At 33.5% G+C, this 16,134-nt stretch overlaps 1 long non-coding RNA gene across 1 annotated transcript in view; it reads right to left on the reverse strand.

Annotated features, from left to right (window-relative positions):
• The window catches only part of LOC141549429 (uncharacterized), a 341,126-nt gene that overhangs the window by 235,282 nt on the left and 89,710 nt on the right, over window positions 1–16,134 (reverse strand). The window lies entirely within an intron of this gene.

Below are 16,134 nucleotides of genomic sequence, written 5' to 3' on the forward strand. Positions count from 1 at the left end.
TCTTGAAAAGAGTCCCCAAATCTCCCCACTGTACCCCAAGAAGGGGACAGGATGGGAGCATTTAAATGGCAGGTTAAGCCACATGGGAGAGTTTGGAAAAGAGAGAGGATGGGGGATGGGAGAGATGTTATCTTACCCAGTGCTTCTTGGGTGGCAAAGAACTGCTCATGCAGTTGGATAGAGACATATCACCAAATTCACCTGATCTATTGACTATCTCCTTGTGGCTACAGTCTGACGACTATGGTGGAGTGCGAGAGGGGCTCAAACAGAGATATCTCCATCAGAATAGATCAAGGAGACTGGCGGCCTGGGACCCCTGAGAGGGATGGGTTCCTCAGAATGAACAGCCACGTGGTGGGAGGAGGGGTGAAGAGACACTCTCCTGTGTGTTGGAGTTGCAGCCTGTGGGCAGGCTTTTCTGGCAAGATAAAGGGATTAGAAATGCCTTGGCTCTAGAAACAGACTCTAGAGACAGAGTGAGATGAAAAGAGAACTTTTTTCCTGAAAAGTTGTCTACACGGGAAGACTTTGCTCGCACTGCAAACCTGGTCTTGGTGCCTTATGTTTTAGAGATAGAGTGAGACGAGGGTAGGAACACAGATATTCTTCCTGGAAGCTGCTTGAACTGCTAAGGACAAAGGTTGGTCCTGAGAGACCTGAAAAGGTTAAGGTTAGTTTTTCAGGGTAACAATTTTCGGGGTCCCGGAGGGCCACCAACTAATGAGGGAAAGGTAAGGGGGAACCCCATTTCTCAGCACATAGATAATCCCAGGAGGCACAGTGTCCCCTGTGAAATGAATTTACAGGCCTATTGATAAATAAAAGGTTTATTGTAGGAATTTGGAAGTAAAGTTCAGTTAGAAAGACACTAGAGCCAGAGGTGGCCGCTGGGCGGGCAGGAACCCTTACATGGCTGGAAGGATACCATGTGTTGGCTGGGAGGGCTCCTGCAAAGAGGGCATTCCAGCTCGTTTCTTTTATACCTAGAAGATAATAGGCTACCCCTAAGTTCTCGGTGGGCTTTTCAGTTAGCTCAGATCAAGTGAGGGCTGGAGGAAGCTGAGCTGGTGGTGGGGGCTGGGCCTGAATATTCAAAGGGTGCCTTTGACCAGGATTTGTGAATCAAAGTCAGCCATGGGGTTGGGCAATTAGAAAGGAATCTTAAAGGGATCTCAACCCCCATCATTTTGATATTCTATGGGAACTGTGGCTATTATCCACATTGTTCTTTGAATTAAAAGATCTGAGATAGACTCTCAGCCATGTTAGTTATTTTCACTGTGACCTTAAAAATTATAGCAACTGATTTTTTTACTCAGTTTTTTGTTTGTTTGTTTGTTTGTTGTTGTTGTTGTTTGTTTGTTTATTTTACATATAAAATGTGGGGCTGCTCAGTCTTAAGTGTTGTATACTCAGGGAACTTTTTCCACTTAAAGCTAAATATCACAAGTTCTTGAACAAATCTTCATATAGCATAGTTATCACCATCTCATTTGTTCTTCTCAATCATAATTAACATTTACAAATATCTTTCCCAAAACGGGACCACTGAAAGTGGTCTGATCAACACTTAATGTAGTTTTTGTGTATATATATATATATATATATATATAAATATATACACACACATATATATATAATATATACAAACATATACATAAATATACACACATACACATATATATATATATAATATATACACATATATATAATATACACACACATATACATATATATAATATATATACACACACATATATATATATATATATATATATATATATATATATATATATATATATATAAATACACACACATACACACCACACATATATATATAAATACACACACATACACACACACACACACACACACACACACACACACATATATATATATATATATATATATATAAAATATACACACAAACATATACATAGACATTCATTCTTAGTAAAAAACTACTATGTAGGCTACAAGAAAAATTAGAATTTTGAAAATTAGCAAAATTAAAATCTTGATTTCTGACAAATATTATTTCAAATAATCTAAAATGCAAATTATTGTCACATACACAATCTTCTAGTCATGTCATTGAAACTTGTAGTGTAGTTGATCACTTGTCACTCTAACTTATTTAAAATAATAAAAGGAAAAAAATATTGTAGTTGAATTTTAAAATATCATGTATCTTATTTATATCACATTCTCCTGATTTAGCAAGTTATGTTATATGACTGCAATTGAACACCATTGTATTATAAAAAATGATGAGCAGAACAAATTCATAATATCTCAAAAATTCTTACATGAACTGATAACAATACTAGGAATCCGAAGAACATTTTACATGGTAACAACAATATTTTACAATGATTGACTGTTAATAACTCAGCTGTTCTCAGCAATTAAAAAATTCAAGACAATTGTACAAGTACTATTATGAAAACTATTATTCATCTCCAGAGAAAGAACTGATAGAATCTTAATACAGATAAAAGAATACTTAAAAAAAACAAAAAAAACAAAAAAAAACAAAAACAAAAAAAAACTTCACTTATCTTCTTTTGGAGGGGTCTTGTTTTTCTTTCATAACATATTTAATATGGAAATATGTTTTAAATAATTGTGCATTTAGAACTTTCATCAAATTGTTTGCCTTCTCAATAAGGGGAAAAAGGAAAGAGAATTTGAAACTCAAAAATGTAAAAAGAATGAAGATTAAAATTGGTTTTGGAAGTAATTAGAAAAATAAAATATTTTAAAAGAATATATGAGAGATGAAAATGTTATAGATAGAAATAAAGTGAAGAGATTATTTATGGAAGATTAAGGAATTATACATGTATACATATATTGTATTTAATTTATATTCTAACATATTTAACATGTATTGATCAACCTGCCATCTAGGGGTGGGGGGAAGAAGGGGAAAATTAGAACAAAAGGTTTGGCAATTGTCAATGTTGTAAATTTACCCATGCATATATCTGTTAAATAAAAACTATTAAGATTTTTTTAAAAAAAGATTTATTTGGGACATAAGCCTAAGGGAAACACTGCTAGGTCAAAGGGTATGCAAAGTTTGATAACTTTTTGAGCATAGTCCAAACTGCTCTCCAAAATGGTTGTATCCATTCACAGTTCTACCAAAAATGTATCAGTGTCCTAGTTTTCCCACATGCCATTTAACATTAATCATTATTTTATTTTATTTTATTTTTTGTCATCTTAGCCAATCTGAGAGGTAAGTAGTGGAATCTCAGAATTGTCATAATTTGTATTTCTCTGATCAATAGTGATTTGGAGCATAGTTTCCTATGACTAGAAATAGTTTCAATGATGATAGTGTGCAACCTTGTTTCACCCGTGATCTTTTTGGGAATGATTGCAGTTTATCTCCATTTTATATTATGCTTGCTGATATTTTTAATTAGATGCCACCAACTATTTTAAGGAAAAGTCCATTTACTCCTATACTCTCTAGTGTTTTTAATAGGAATGGATGTTGGATTTCATCAAATGTTTTTTCTGCATCTATTGAGATGATCATATGATTTTTGTTAAATTGATTATTGATATAGTCAACATTTTCTAATATTGAACCATCCCTGTATTCCTGGCATAAATCCTATTTAATCATGGTATATTATCCTGGGCATGACTTTCTGTAATTTTATTGCTAATATTTTATTTAAGATTTTTGCATTAATATTCATTAGGGAGATTGGTTTATACTTTTCTTTGTTTTTATCTTGTTTTAGCTAACAGTGCCATGTCTATGTCATAAAAGACATTTGCTAAGAACATTTTTCCATATTTTTTTCAAAATATGTAGTTTATATAGTGTTTTATGTAAATATTTGGTAGAATTCAAATGTAAATCCATGTGGTCCTGGAAATTTTTTCTTAGGGAGTTGATTAATATCTTATTCAAGTTATTTTTCTAAAACGGATCTATTTAAGTAACACATTTCCTTTTCTGTTAAACTGCGCAATCTATAATTTTGTAGGTAGAACTCCATTTCATTTAGCTTATCAAATTTATTTGCACAAAATTGTACAAAGTAATTGCTAATTATTGCTTTAATTTCTTCTTCATTAGTGGAAAGTTGTCCCTTTTCAATTTTGAGAGTAACAATCTGAATTTCCTCTTTCTTTTTTCTAATCAAATTAATTAAATGTTTATGTAATTTTTTTTTCATAAAACCAACTCTTAGTTTATTTATTATTTGAATATTTTTTAATTTCCATGTTATTAATATCTTCTTTTATTTTTAGAATTTCAAGTGTGGTATTTGATTGATATTTTTAATTTTTGTTTCTATCTTTTTTATTTATAAGCCCAGTTCATTGATCTTCTCTTTCTCTATATTATGCAAGTAAGCATCTATTGTTATAAAATTTCTCCATGTTACCACTTTGGCTTCATTCCACAAATTTTGTTATGTTGTTTCATTATTGTCATTTTCTTGAATAAAATCATTAATTATTTTATCAATTGGTTATATCTGACTTTATATGTGTGTAAAGTGTTTTGTACTTTTGCTCATATAATTTCTGATTTTCCCTTGGCAGATGGATTCCAAAATATTTTATACTATCAGTAGTTACTTTAAATGGAATTTTTCTTTGTAGCTCTAACTGTTGGATTTTGTTAGTAATATGTAAGAATACTGATGATTTATGTGGGTTTATTTTGTATCATGTAATATTGCTAAAGGTGTGGATTATTTCTAATAAATTTTTAGTAGAATCTTTGGTGTTCTCTAAGTCTACCATCATATCATCTGCAAAGATTGATAGTTTGGTTTCTTCGTTGCCTATTCTAATTCCTTTAATTTCTTTCTCATCTCTTATTGCCAAAGCTACCATTTCTAATACAGTATTAGATAGTAATGGTGATAGTGGGCAACCTTGTTTCACTACTGATTTTACTGGAAATGGTTCAAGTTTATCCCCATTACATATGATGCTTACTGATGGTTTTAAATAGATGCTCCTAATTATTTTAAGGAAAAGTCCATTTATTCCTCTCTCAAGTGTTATTAATAGAAATGGATGTTGGATTTTAGCAAATGCTTTTTCTGCATCTATTGAGATGATCATATATTTCGTTAATTTAGTTGTTAATATGGCCAATTATACTGATAGTTTTCCTAATATTGAACCAACCCTGCATTCTTGGTATAAATACTACTTGATCATGGTGTATTATCTTGGGACTGATTATCTGATGTCTTTTTGCTAATATCTAATTTAAGATTTTAGCATCGGGGGGCGGAGCCAAGATGGCGGAGAAGAAACACATGACTCAGTGAACGTCCTCACTCCCTCACAACCAATTAGATAAATTAAGTCTCAGAATTAGCTCAGGACTGATAGATACCACAAGGACTGGAAGCACGACTTACCAGCTGAAGAGAATCTGGAGTTTCAACAGGAAAGGTCAGTTCTCAGGGGAGGAATAAGAAAGACCAGCACAGACGGTGGGGTAGGGGCACACTGCGCCCATTGCGCTGGAAAGGGCTCTGGGATCAGAGAAGCCACTGAGGTAAAGGAATCTGGCACAGGCTGTTAGCTCTTCTCTGCTAATTATTTAGCAGTTCAGAAGAGAAAGCCAAAATATTTTAAAACTCAAATTAGATTTTCCCCGATCCTGGGGGTGACTCAGCAGACTCGGCACCAGGGGGTGTGGCCTCAGCTACCACCTGAGAATAGTTAAGAGATTGACAAGTGGGTGGATACGGCCCAAGGCAACACACACTGCCTAGCTTAGCTGGAGGGAGTGGAACTCAGCTCCAGGAAGTCCCAGAGAAGCGGAACATTTGAACTAGGGACCGCGGTTTCTGGCAGACACTTCCAGTTTGAGCACAGGGGCTTCTCATGTCACCTGCTGCAGACATCCACTCCCCACCCGGACACATAGGCTGGGCTTCATGCTGTCTTCACTATTCTACCCCCCCAAAGCACAGTAGTGCTAATCACCTCTGAGGCACTTCCAGGGAGGGGGTGGGGAACTCTCTCCCAGAGCTCTCTCTTAGCTCAGGCGCAGGGGCCGCTGCATCCATCCAGTCTGGGAGGAAGCTGGTAAAGAAGTAAATAATTTTCTACCCCAGGGACAGACCCCAAAACATTTTTTTAAATATGAGCAAAAAAGCTAGAAAAACTATAGATTCCTTCTATGCAGAGAAAGAGCGGGTATCCAACCCCGAGGAAGTTGACAGCAGAGAATCAGCAGATAACAACCTAAAGGGGAACGATTCCTGCCCCCCATCACATAACTCTCTCCTAGAAGAAGCTCTTAAAAAATTGAGGGAGATCGAAGAAAAATGGGGAAAGGAAAGGGAAGCTATGATAGAGAACAACAACGTCCTGAAATTGGAGTTGGAAAAAATAAAGAATTCACAGGAGATGCAGGGAAACAAAATTAGTGAATTAGAAAAGGTTAAAAAAACACAGGAAAGTAGGATTTCTGAATTGGAAAAGATAAAAAAGTCTCAAGAAAATAGAATTTCTGAATTGGAAAAAGAAAATAATTCTCAAAAAAAAAATTAGGGAAATGGAAAAAAATTCAATAGAGCAAAATAATTCATTTAAAAACGAAATTGGACATTTACAAAAAGAACTAAAAACTGTGAAAGAAGAAAATAACTCCTTAAAAGTCAGGATGGAACAAATAGAAATGAATGATTCACAGAGAACCCAAGAATCAGTCAAACAAAACAAAAAAAATGAGAAGCTGGAGAACAACGTCAAATACTTACTGGGAAAATCTATAGACCTGGAAAATAGATCTAGGAGAGATAATCTGCGGATTATTGGACTTCCCGAAAACTATGACCAAAAAAAGAGCCTAGATTCTATTTTACAGGAAATTATCAAAGAGAACTGTCCAGAAATAATAGAAACAGAAGGGAAAGTAGATGTGGAAAGAATTCATCGAACTCCTTCTGAAATAGACCCTAAAGAAAGAACACCACGCAATATTGTGGCTAAGCTGCAGAATTACCACACAAAGGAGAAAATCCTGCAAGCAGCTAGAAAAAAACAATTTAAATACCAAGTTGCCACAATAAGGGTCACCCAAGATCTGGCTGCCTCCACATTAAAAGATAGAAGGGCCTGTAACCTGATATTCCGTAAGGCAAAAGATCAAGGACTGCAACCAAGAATGAACTACCCAGCTAAGTTTAGCATCTTTTTCCATGGAAGAAGATGGTCATTCAATGAAACAGAAGAATTCTATATGTTTCTAAGAAAAAAACCAGACTTAAACAAAAAATTTGATCTACATCCACAAGACTGAAGAGAAACAGAAAAAGGTACACAGAACCCTTGAGAACTGTAACTCTGTTGTGGGTATATAAAAAATACTCAAGGATAATTTGATTTTACTGATATAAAAGAAAAAAAGGGGGGTGTAGTAAAGGGAAGGAGGTCGGTTCAGAAAAAGGGGAAGGAGTGATAAAAAGAGGGAAACTACATCCCAGGAAGAGACATAGAAAATACACCATATCTGAGGGAACTTAGTGAGGGGAGAATCATTGTGTGAATCTTACTCTCATCAGAAGAGGCTCAAAGAGAAAATAATTAATATATTTGTTTTTCAGAGAATTTTCTCTCACCTCATTAAAAGGGGGGAGAGGAAAAGGGAAAAGGAAAAGGAGAATAGTGAAGGGACTTGGAGGGAGGGGGGAGGGATCCTAAAAAAAAAAAAAAAAAAAAAAAAAAAAAAAGAGGGAGGGTTGCGCGTCACAAGGGGGGTCTGTAAATTAAATATCGGGGAGGGGGATCAGGGGGGTCAAGGGAAAAAAGCATAATCTGGGGATAATACGATGGCAGGAAATACAGAATTAGTAATTTTAACTGTAAATGTAAATGGGATGAACGATCCCATCAAACGGAGACGGATAGCAGATTGGATCAAAAAGCAGAACCCTACAATATGTTGCCTACAGGAAACACACTTAAAGCAGGGAGATACATACAGAGTAAAGGTAAAAGGTTGGAACAGAGCCTATTATGCTTCAGGTAAAGCCAAAAAAGCAGGCGTAGCTATCCTTATCTCAAATCAAGCAAAAGCAGAAGTAGATCTTGTTAAAAAAGATAAGGAAGGAAACTATATCCTGCTGAAAGGTAGCATAAATAATGAAGCCATATCAATACTAAACATATATGCACCAAGTGGTATAGCATCTAACTTTCTAAAGGAAAAGTTAAGAGAACTGCAAGAAGAAATAGACAGTAAAACTATAATAGTGGGAGATCTCAACCTTGCACTCTCAGATATAGACAAATCAAACCACAAAACAAACAAGAAAGAAATTAAAAAAGTAAATAGAACATTAGAAAAACTAGGTATGATAGACCTTTGGAGAAAACTGAATGGCAATAGGAAGGAATATACTTTCTTCTCAGCAGTTCATGGATCCTTACAAAAATTGACCATATATTAGGACATAAAGATCTCAAAATTAAATGTAGGAAGGCAGAAATAATAAATGCCTTCTTCTCAGATCACAATGCAATAAAAGCTACATTCAGTAAAAAGTTAGGGGTAAATAGACCAAAAAGTAATTGGAAACTGAATAATCTCATCTTAAAGAATGACTGGGTGAAAGAGCAAATTATAGAAACAATTAACAATTTCACCCAAGATAATGATAATGATGAGACATCATATCAAAATCTTTGGGATGCAGCTAAAGCAGTAATAAGGGGAAATTTTATATCTTTAGAGGCTTATTTGAAGAAAATTGAGAAAGAGAAGATTAACGAATTGGGCTTACAACATAAAAGGCTAGAAAAAGACCAAATTATAAACCCCCAACCAAAAATTAAACTCGAAATACAAAAATTAAAAGGAGAAATCAATAAAATTGAAAGTAAAAAAACTATTGAATTAATAAATAAAACCAAGAGTTGGTTTTATGAAAAAGCCAATAAAATAGATAAACCTTTGGTAAACTTGATCAAAAAAAAGAAAGAGGAAAATCAAATTGATAGTCTTACAAATGAAAAGGGGGATCTTTCCACCAATGAAGAGGAAATTAGAGAAATAATAAGGAGTTACTTTGCCCAACTTTATGCCAATAAATTTGATAACTTAAGTGAAATGGATGACTTCCTCCAAAAATATAGGCTCCCTAGATTAACAGAGGAGGAGATAAATTGCTTAAATAGTCCCATTTCAGAAAAAGAAATAGAACAAGCTATTAATCAACTCCCCAGGAAAAAATCCCCAGGGCCAGATGGATTCACATGTGAATTCTACCAAACATTTAAAGAACAATTAGCCCCAATGTTATATAAATTATTTGAAAAAATAGGGGATGAAGGAGTCCTACCAAATTCCTTTTATGACACAGACATGGTACTGATACCTAAACCTGGTAGATCGAAAACTGAGAAAGAAAATTATAGACCAATCTCCTTAATGAATATTGATGCTAAAATCTTAAATAAGATATTAGCAAGAAGACTTCAGAAAATCATCTCTAAGATAATACACTATGATCAAGTAGGATTTATTCCAGGAATGCAGGGCTGGTTTAATATTAGGAAAACTATTAATATAATTGACCATATTAATAATCAAATTAATAAGAACCATATGATCATCTCAATAGATGCAGAGAAAGCATTTGACAAAATCCAACATCCATTCCTACTAAAAACTCTTGAGAGTATAGGAATAAATGGATTATTCCTTAGAATAATCAGGAGTATATATTTAAGACCGTCAGTAAGCATAATATGCAATAGAAATAAACTGCAACCTTTCCCAGTAAGATCAGGAGTGAAACAAGGTTGCCCACTATCACCATTACTATTCAATATAGTACTAGAAACGCTAGCCTCGGCAATAAGAGCCGAGAAAGAGATTCAAGGAATTAGAGTAGGAAATGAGGAAATTAAACTATCACTTTTTGCAGATGACATGATGGTATACTTAGAGAACCCCAAAGACTCTGCTAAAAAGCTACTAGAAATAATTCAAAATTTCAGCAAAGTGGCAGGATACAAAATAAATCCACATAAATCCTCGGCATTTTTATATATCACTAACAAAATGCAACAGCAAGAGATACAAAGAGAAATTCCATTCCAAACAAATGTTGAGAGTATAAAATATTTGGGAATCCATCTACCAAAGAAAAGTCAGGAATTATATGAGAAAAATTACAAAACACTTGCCACAAAAATAAAATCAGATTTAAATAATTGGAAAGACATTCAGTGCTCTTGGATAGGCCGAGCGAATATAATAAAGATGACAATACTCCCCAAACTAATCTATTTATTTAGTGCTATACCAATCAGACTCCCAAGAAACTATTTTAATGACCTAGAAAATATAACAACAAAATTCATATGGAAGAATAAAAGGTCAAGAATTGCAAGGGAACTAATGAAAAAAAACTCAGAGGAAGGTGGTCTAAGTGTACCTGATCTAAAGCTATATTATATAGCAGCAGTCACCAAAACCATTTGGTATTAGCTACGAAATAGACCGGTAGATCAGTGGAACAGATTAGATACAAAGGACAAAAAAGGGTACATCTATAGCAATCTAATCTTTGACAAACCCAAAGATTCCAACATTAGGGATAAAAATTCATTATTCGGAAAAAACTGTTGGGAAAACTGGAAATTAGTATGGCAGAAATTAGATATGGATCCACACTTGGCACCATATACCAAGATAAGATCAAAATGGGTCCATGATTTAGGCATAAAGAGGGAGATAATAAATAGATTAGAGGAACAGAGGATAATCTACCTCTCAGACTTGTGGAGGAGGAAGGAATTTATGACCAGAGGAGAACTAGAGATCATTATTGATCACAAAATAGAAGATTTTGATTACATCAAACTAAAAAGTTTCTGTACAAATAATACTAATGCAAACAAGATTAGAAGGGAAGTAACAAATTGGGAAAATATTTTTAAAAACAAAGGTTCTGACAAAGGTCTCATTTCCAAAATATATAGAGAACTGACTCTAATTTATAAGAAACCGAACCATTCTCCAATTGATAAATGGTCAAAGGATATGAACAGACAATTCTCAGAGGAAGAAATTGAAACTATATCCACTCACATGAAAGAGTGTTCCAAATCACTACTGATCAGAGAAATGCAAATTAAGACCACTCTGAGATACCACTACACACCTGTCAGATTGGCTAAGATGACAGGAACAAATAATGACAAATGTTGGAGGGGATGTGGGGAAATTGGGACACTAATACATTGCTGGTGGAGTTGTGAAAGAATCCAGCCATTCTGGAGAGCAATCTGGAATTATGCCCAAAAAGTTATCAAACTGTGCATACCCTTTGACCCAGCAGTGCTACTACTGGGATTATATCCCAAAGAAATACTAAAGAGCGGAAAGAGACATATATGTGCCAAAATGTTTGTGGCAGCTCTTTTTGTTGTAGCTAGAAACTGGAAGATGAATGGATGTCCATCAGTTGGAGAATGGTTGGGTAAATTGTGGTATATGAAGGTTATGGAATATTATTGCTCGGTAAGAAATGACCAGCAGGAGGAATTAGAGAGGCCTGGAGATACTTAAATCAACTGATGCTGAGTGAAATGAGCAGAACCAGAAAATCACTGTACACTTCAACAACAATACTGTATGAGGATGTATTCTGATGGAAGTGGAAATCTTCAACATAAAGAAGATCCAACTCACTTCCAGTTGATCAATATTGGACAGAAGTAGCTACACCCAGAGAAGAAACACTGGGAGGGGAATGTAAATTGTTAGCACTAATATCTGTCTGCCCAGGTTGCATGTACCTTCAGATTCTAATGTTTATTGTGCAACAAGAAAATGATATTCACACACATGTATTGTACCTAGACTATATTGTAACACATGTAAAATGTATGGTATTGCCTGTCGTCGGGGGGAGGGAATAGAGGGAAGGGGGGTAATTTGGAAAAATGAATACAAGGGATAATATTATAAAATATATATATATATATATATATATAATAAAAAAAAAAAAAAAAAAAAAAAAAAAGAAAGAGATCCTACTTTGGAAATGCTTTTTTAAACCAAGCTATGTGGCATATGATTCAAATTTTAAGGTGACAATCAATTCCTAAGGATAATATTTCACTACATAATCAGAATTTCATAGGAAAAATATGAAAGATGATCACTATGATTTGAACAAAGCAAATAATATTTTTTCTAACAATTAGACAATTAATATAATTCATAAAACATTGATTTCACAGTCATGAAACTAGTTCAGTGCTTGTATTCATTTAAACTTAATTCAATAGAAAATTGTATGTGTATGTATAAATATACATACAATATGCTGGGGCATCTATGTGATATAGTAGATAGAGCACCATGTCTATAGTTAGGAAGATTTCAATTCAAATGTATCCTCACACTATTATTAGTGTGTGACCTTGGGTAAGTCAATTAACCCTGTTTGTCTCAATTTCCTCATTTGTAAAATGAGCTAAGAAGGAAGTAGCAAACCACTTTAGTATTGTGATTGAAAAAAACAAAAACAGCATCCCAAATGGGGTTACAAAGATATTGTTGAAAATGACCTTATAGGAAAAGTTACATGCTAGGGACTACAAGTAAAGAAATTAAAAAAAAAATGAAATTGTTTCTGACATCAGGAAATATCTATTCTACTGTGATGGGGAAAATTAGGCAATATCAGTTTGAAAATCTCAATATAGATGGTTGAAGTCAAATAATTTTTCCTAACGATTTTTAAATTGTCTAGTTTCTATCATCTTTTTCGTATTGTAACTTTCTAGCTTTTCCAAAAATAAATCACGAATATCAGAACAAAAAAAAAAAAAAAGATTTTAGCATCAACATTCATTAAGGAGATTGGTCTATAGTTTTGTTTCTCAGTTTTCAACCTACCTGCTTTAGTTATCAGTACCATGTCTGTGTCATAAAAGGGGTTTGGTAGGACTCCTTTATCCCCAATTTTTGAAATAGTTTATATAACATTGGGGCTAATGGTTCTTTAAATATTTGGTAGAATTCACATGTAAATCCATCTGGTCCTGGGGATTTTTTCTTATGGAGCTGATTGCCAGCTTGTTTTTTTTCTTTTTCTGAAATCTGAAATGGGACTATTTAAGCAATTTACTTCCTCCTCTGTTAATCTGGGAAGCCTATATTTTTGGAGGTAGTCATCCATTTCACTTAAGTTATCAACTTTATTGCCATAAAGTTGGGCAAAGTAACTCCTTATTATTGCTCTAATTTCCTCTTCATTGATGGAAAGTTCCCCCCTTTCATTTTTAAGACTAACAATTTGATTTTCCTCTTTCCTTTTTTTGATCACATTTAGCAAAGGTTTATCTATTTTATTGTTTTGTTTTGTTTTGTTTTTCATAAAAGCAACTCTTAGTTTTGTTTATTAATTCAATAGTTTTTTTTTTTTTTTTTACTTTCAATGTTATTAATTATCCTTTTAATTTTACAATGTCAAGTTTAGTATTTAATTGGGGGGTTTTAATTTGGTCTTTTTCTACCTTTTTAAGTTGCAAGCCCAATTCATTGATCTTTTCTTTCTCTATTTTATTCAAGTAAGCCTCTAAAGATATAAAATTTCCCCTTATTACAGCTTTGGCTGCATCCCATGTATTTTGGTATGAGGTCTCATCATTGTCATTATCTTAAGTGAAATTATTAATTGTGTCTATAATTTGCTGTTTTATCCAATTTTTCTTTAAGATGAGATTATTTAGTTTCCAATTAATTTTTGGTCTATTTATGCCTAACTTTTTGTTGAATGTAGTTTTTATTGCATCATGATCTGTAAAGAAGGCATTCACTATTTCTGCCTTCCTACATTTAATTTTGAGGTCTTTATGTCCTAATATATGGTCAATTTTGTACAGCTTCCATGAACTGCTGAGAAGAAAGTATACTCCTTTCTATAACCATTCAGTTTTCTCCAAAGATCTATCATACATATTTTTTCTAATATTCTATTTACCTCTTCAATTTCTTTCTTATTTGTTTTATGGTTTGATTTATCTAATTCTGAGAGTGCAAGGTTGAGATCTCCCACTATTATTGTTTTGCTGTCTATTTCTTCTTGCAACTCTCTTAACTTCTCCTTTAGGAAGTTAGATGCTATACCACTTGGTGCATATATGTTTAGTACTGATATTGCTTCATTGTCTATGTTACCCTTTAGAATGATATAGTTTCCTCCCTTATCTCTTTTGATTAGATAAATTTTTGCTTTTGCTTAATCTGAGATCAGGATGGCTACTTCTGCTTTTTTTGACTTCACCTGATGCATAATAGAGTCTGCTCTAACTTTGTACCTTTACTCTGTATGTATCTCCCTGCTTTAAATGTGTTTTCTGTAAACAGAATATTGTAGGGTTCTGACTTTTTATCCAGTCTGCTATCTGTCTCTGCTTAATGGAAGAGTTCATTCCATTCACATTTATGGTTAAAATGACTAATTCTGCATTTCCTGCCCTCATGTTTTCCCCAGATTATGCTTTTGTTTCCTTGCCCCCCCTGAACCCCTTCCCCAATTTTAAACTTATGGGGCCCACTTATGTCACAAAGCCCTCTCTTTTCCCCTTTCTTGTACCCTTCCCTTATTACCTTTTCCCTTTTCTTCTCCCACTTTTTAATGAGGTGAGAGAGAATCTCTGTAAAACAAAACATGTCAAATGTTTTCTCTTTCGGTCAATTTTGATGAGAATAAGATTCACAGAATGTTCCTCCCCCTCTCTAAATTCCTTCAAATATTATAGGTTTTCTTTTCCTCTTTGTAGTTTCCCTCTTTTTATCTCCCCTTTTCCCTTTTTCTGATACTATCCCCTTTCCATATTTACTTCCCTTTTATTATATCAGTAAAATCAAATTATACATGTGGTCTTTATGCATATCCACAACAGAAATACAGTTCTCAAGACTTCCCTTTCAGACCTTTTTCTGCTTCTCTTGAGTCCTATAGTTGGAGAGCCAATTTTTTCTTTAGATTTTTTTTTCTTTTTTCTTAGAAACAAATGGAATTCATATGTTTCATTAAATGTCCATCTTCTTCCATTTAAGAAAATGCTCACCTTAGCTGGGTACTTCATTGTTGACTATAATCCAAGTTATTTTGCCTTTTGGAATATCAGATTCCAGGCCCTTTAATGCAGAGGCAGACAGATCTTGAGTGAGCCATATTGTGGCACCTCAGTATTTGAATTGTTTTTTTTTTTTTTCCTGGCTGCTTGTAATATTTTTTTCCTTAGTCTGATAGTTCTGAAATTTGGCCATAATATTCCATGGAGGTTTTTTTTTTTTTTTTTTGTTTTTGTTTTTGTTTTGTTTTGTTTTGTTTTGTTTTACAATCTTTTTATCCTAAAGGTGTTTGATGAATTCTTTCAATCCCTATTTTGTCTTCTGGTTTTATTACCTCTGTTCAGTTCTCTTTGATGATTTCCTCTAAAATAGTATCTAGGCTCTTTTTAAATCATAATTTTCAGGAAGTCCAATAATCCTCAGATTATTTCTCCTAGATCTGTTTTCCAGGTCTGTCATTTTGCCAAGTAGATATTTGATATTTTTCTCCAGTCTTTCTTTTTCTTTTTCTTTTTTCTTTTTTCTTTTTCTTTTTTTTTTTTTTTTTTTTTTTTTGTTTTTGCTTGACTGATTCTTGGTGTCTCAATGAATCATTTGTTTCTATTTGTTCAGTTCTGAGTTTTAATGAGTTATTTTCTTTATTAGCTTTTTTTTACTTCTTTTTGTATATGTCCAATTGAGTTTTTAAATGATTTGTTTTGCTCTATGGAATTTTTTTTTTCCATTTCAATTTTTTTTTTTTTAGTGAGTTATTTTCTTTTTCCAATTCACAAATCCTACTTTCCTGGGAGCTCTTTACCTTTTCCAATTCACAAATTCTGTTTCCCTACACTTCCTGGGACTTGTTTACCTTTTCCAATTCACATTTCAGGAAGTTGTTTACCTTTTCCAATTCACATTTCAGGAAGTTGTTACTCTTTTGCATAGCTTCTATTTCCTTTCCCCATTTTTCCACAGATCTTTTCTGCTGCCCTACTAGATCTTCTTTGGTATTTATGTGCTGAGAAGTTTGTAAGCCA

Source organism: Sminthopsis crassicaudata, chromosome 1 (genome assembly GCF_048593235.1).
Source record: "Sminthopsis crassicaudata isolate SCR6 chromosome 1, ASM4859323v1, whole genome shotgun sequence".
Lineage (NCBI taxonomy): Eukaryota > Metazoa > Chordata > Mammalia > Dasyuromorphia > Dasyuridae > Sminthopsis > Sminthopsis crassicaudata.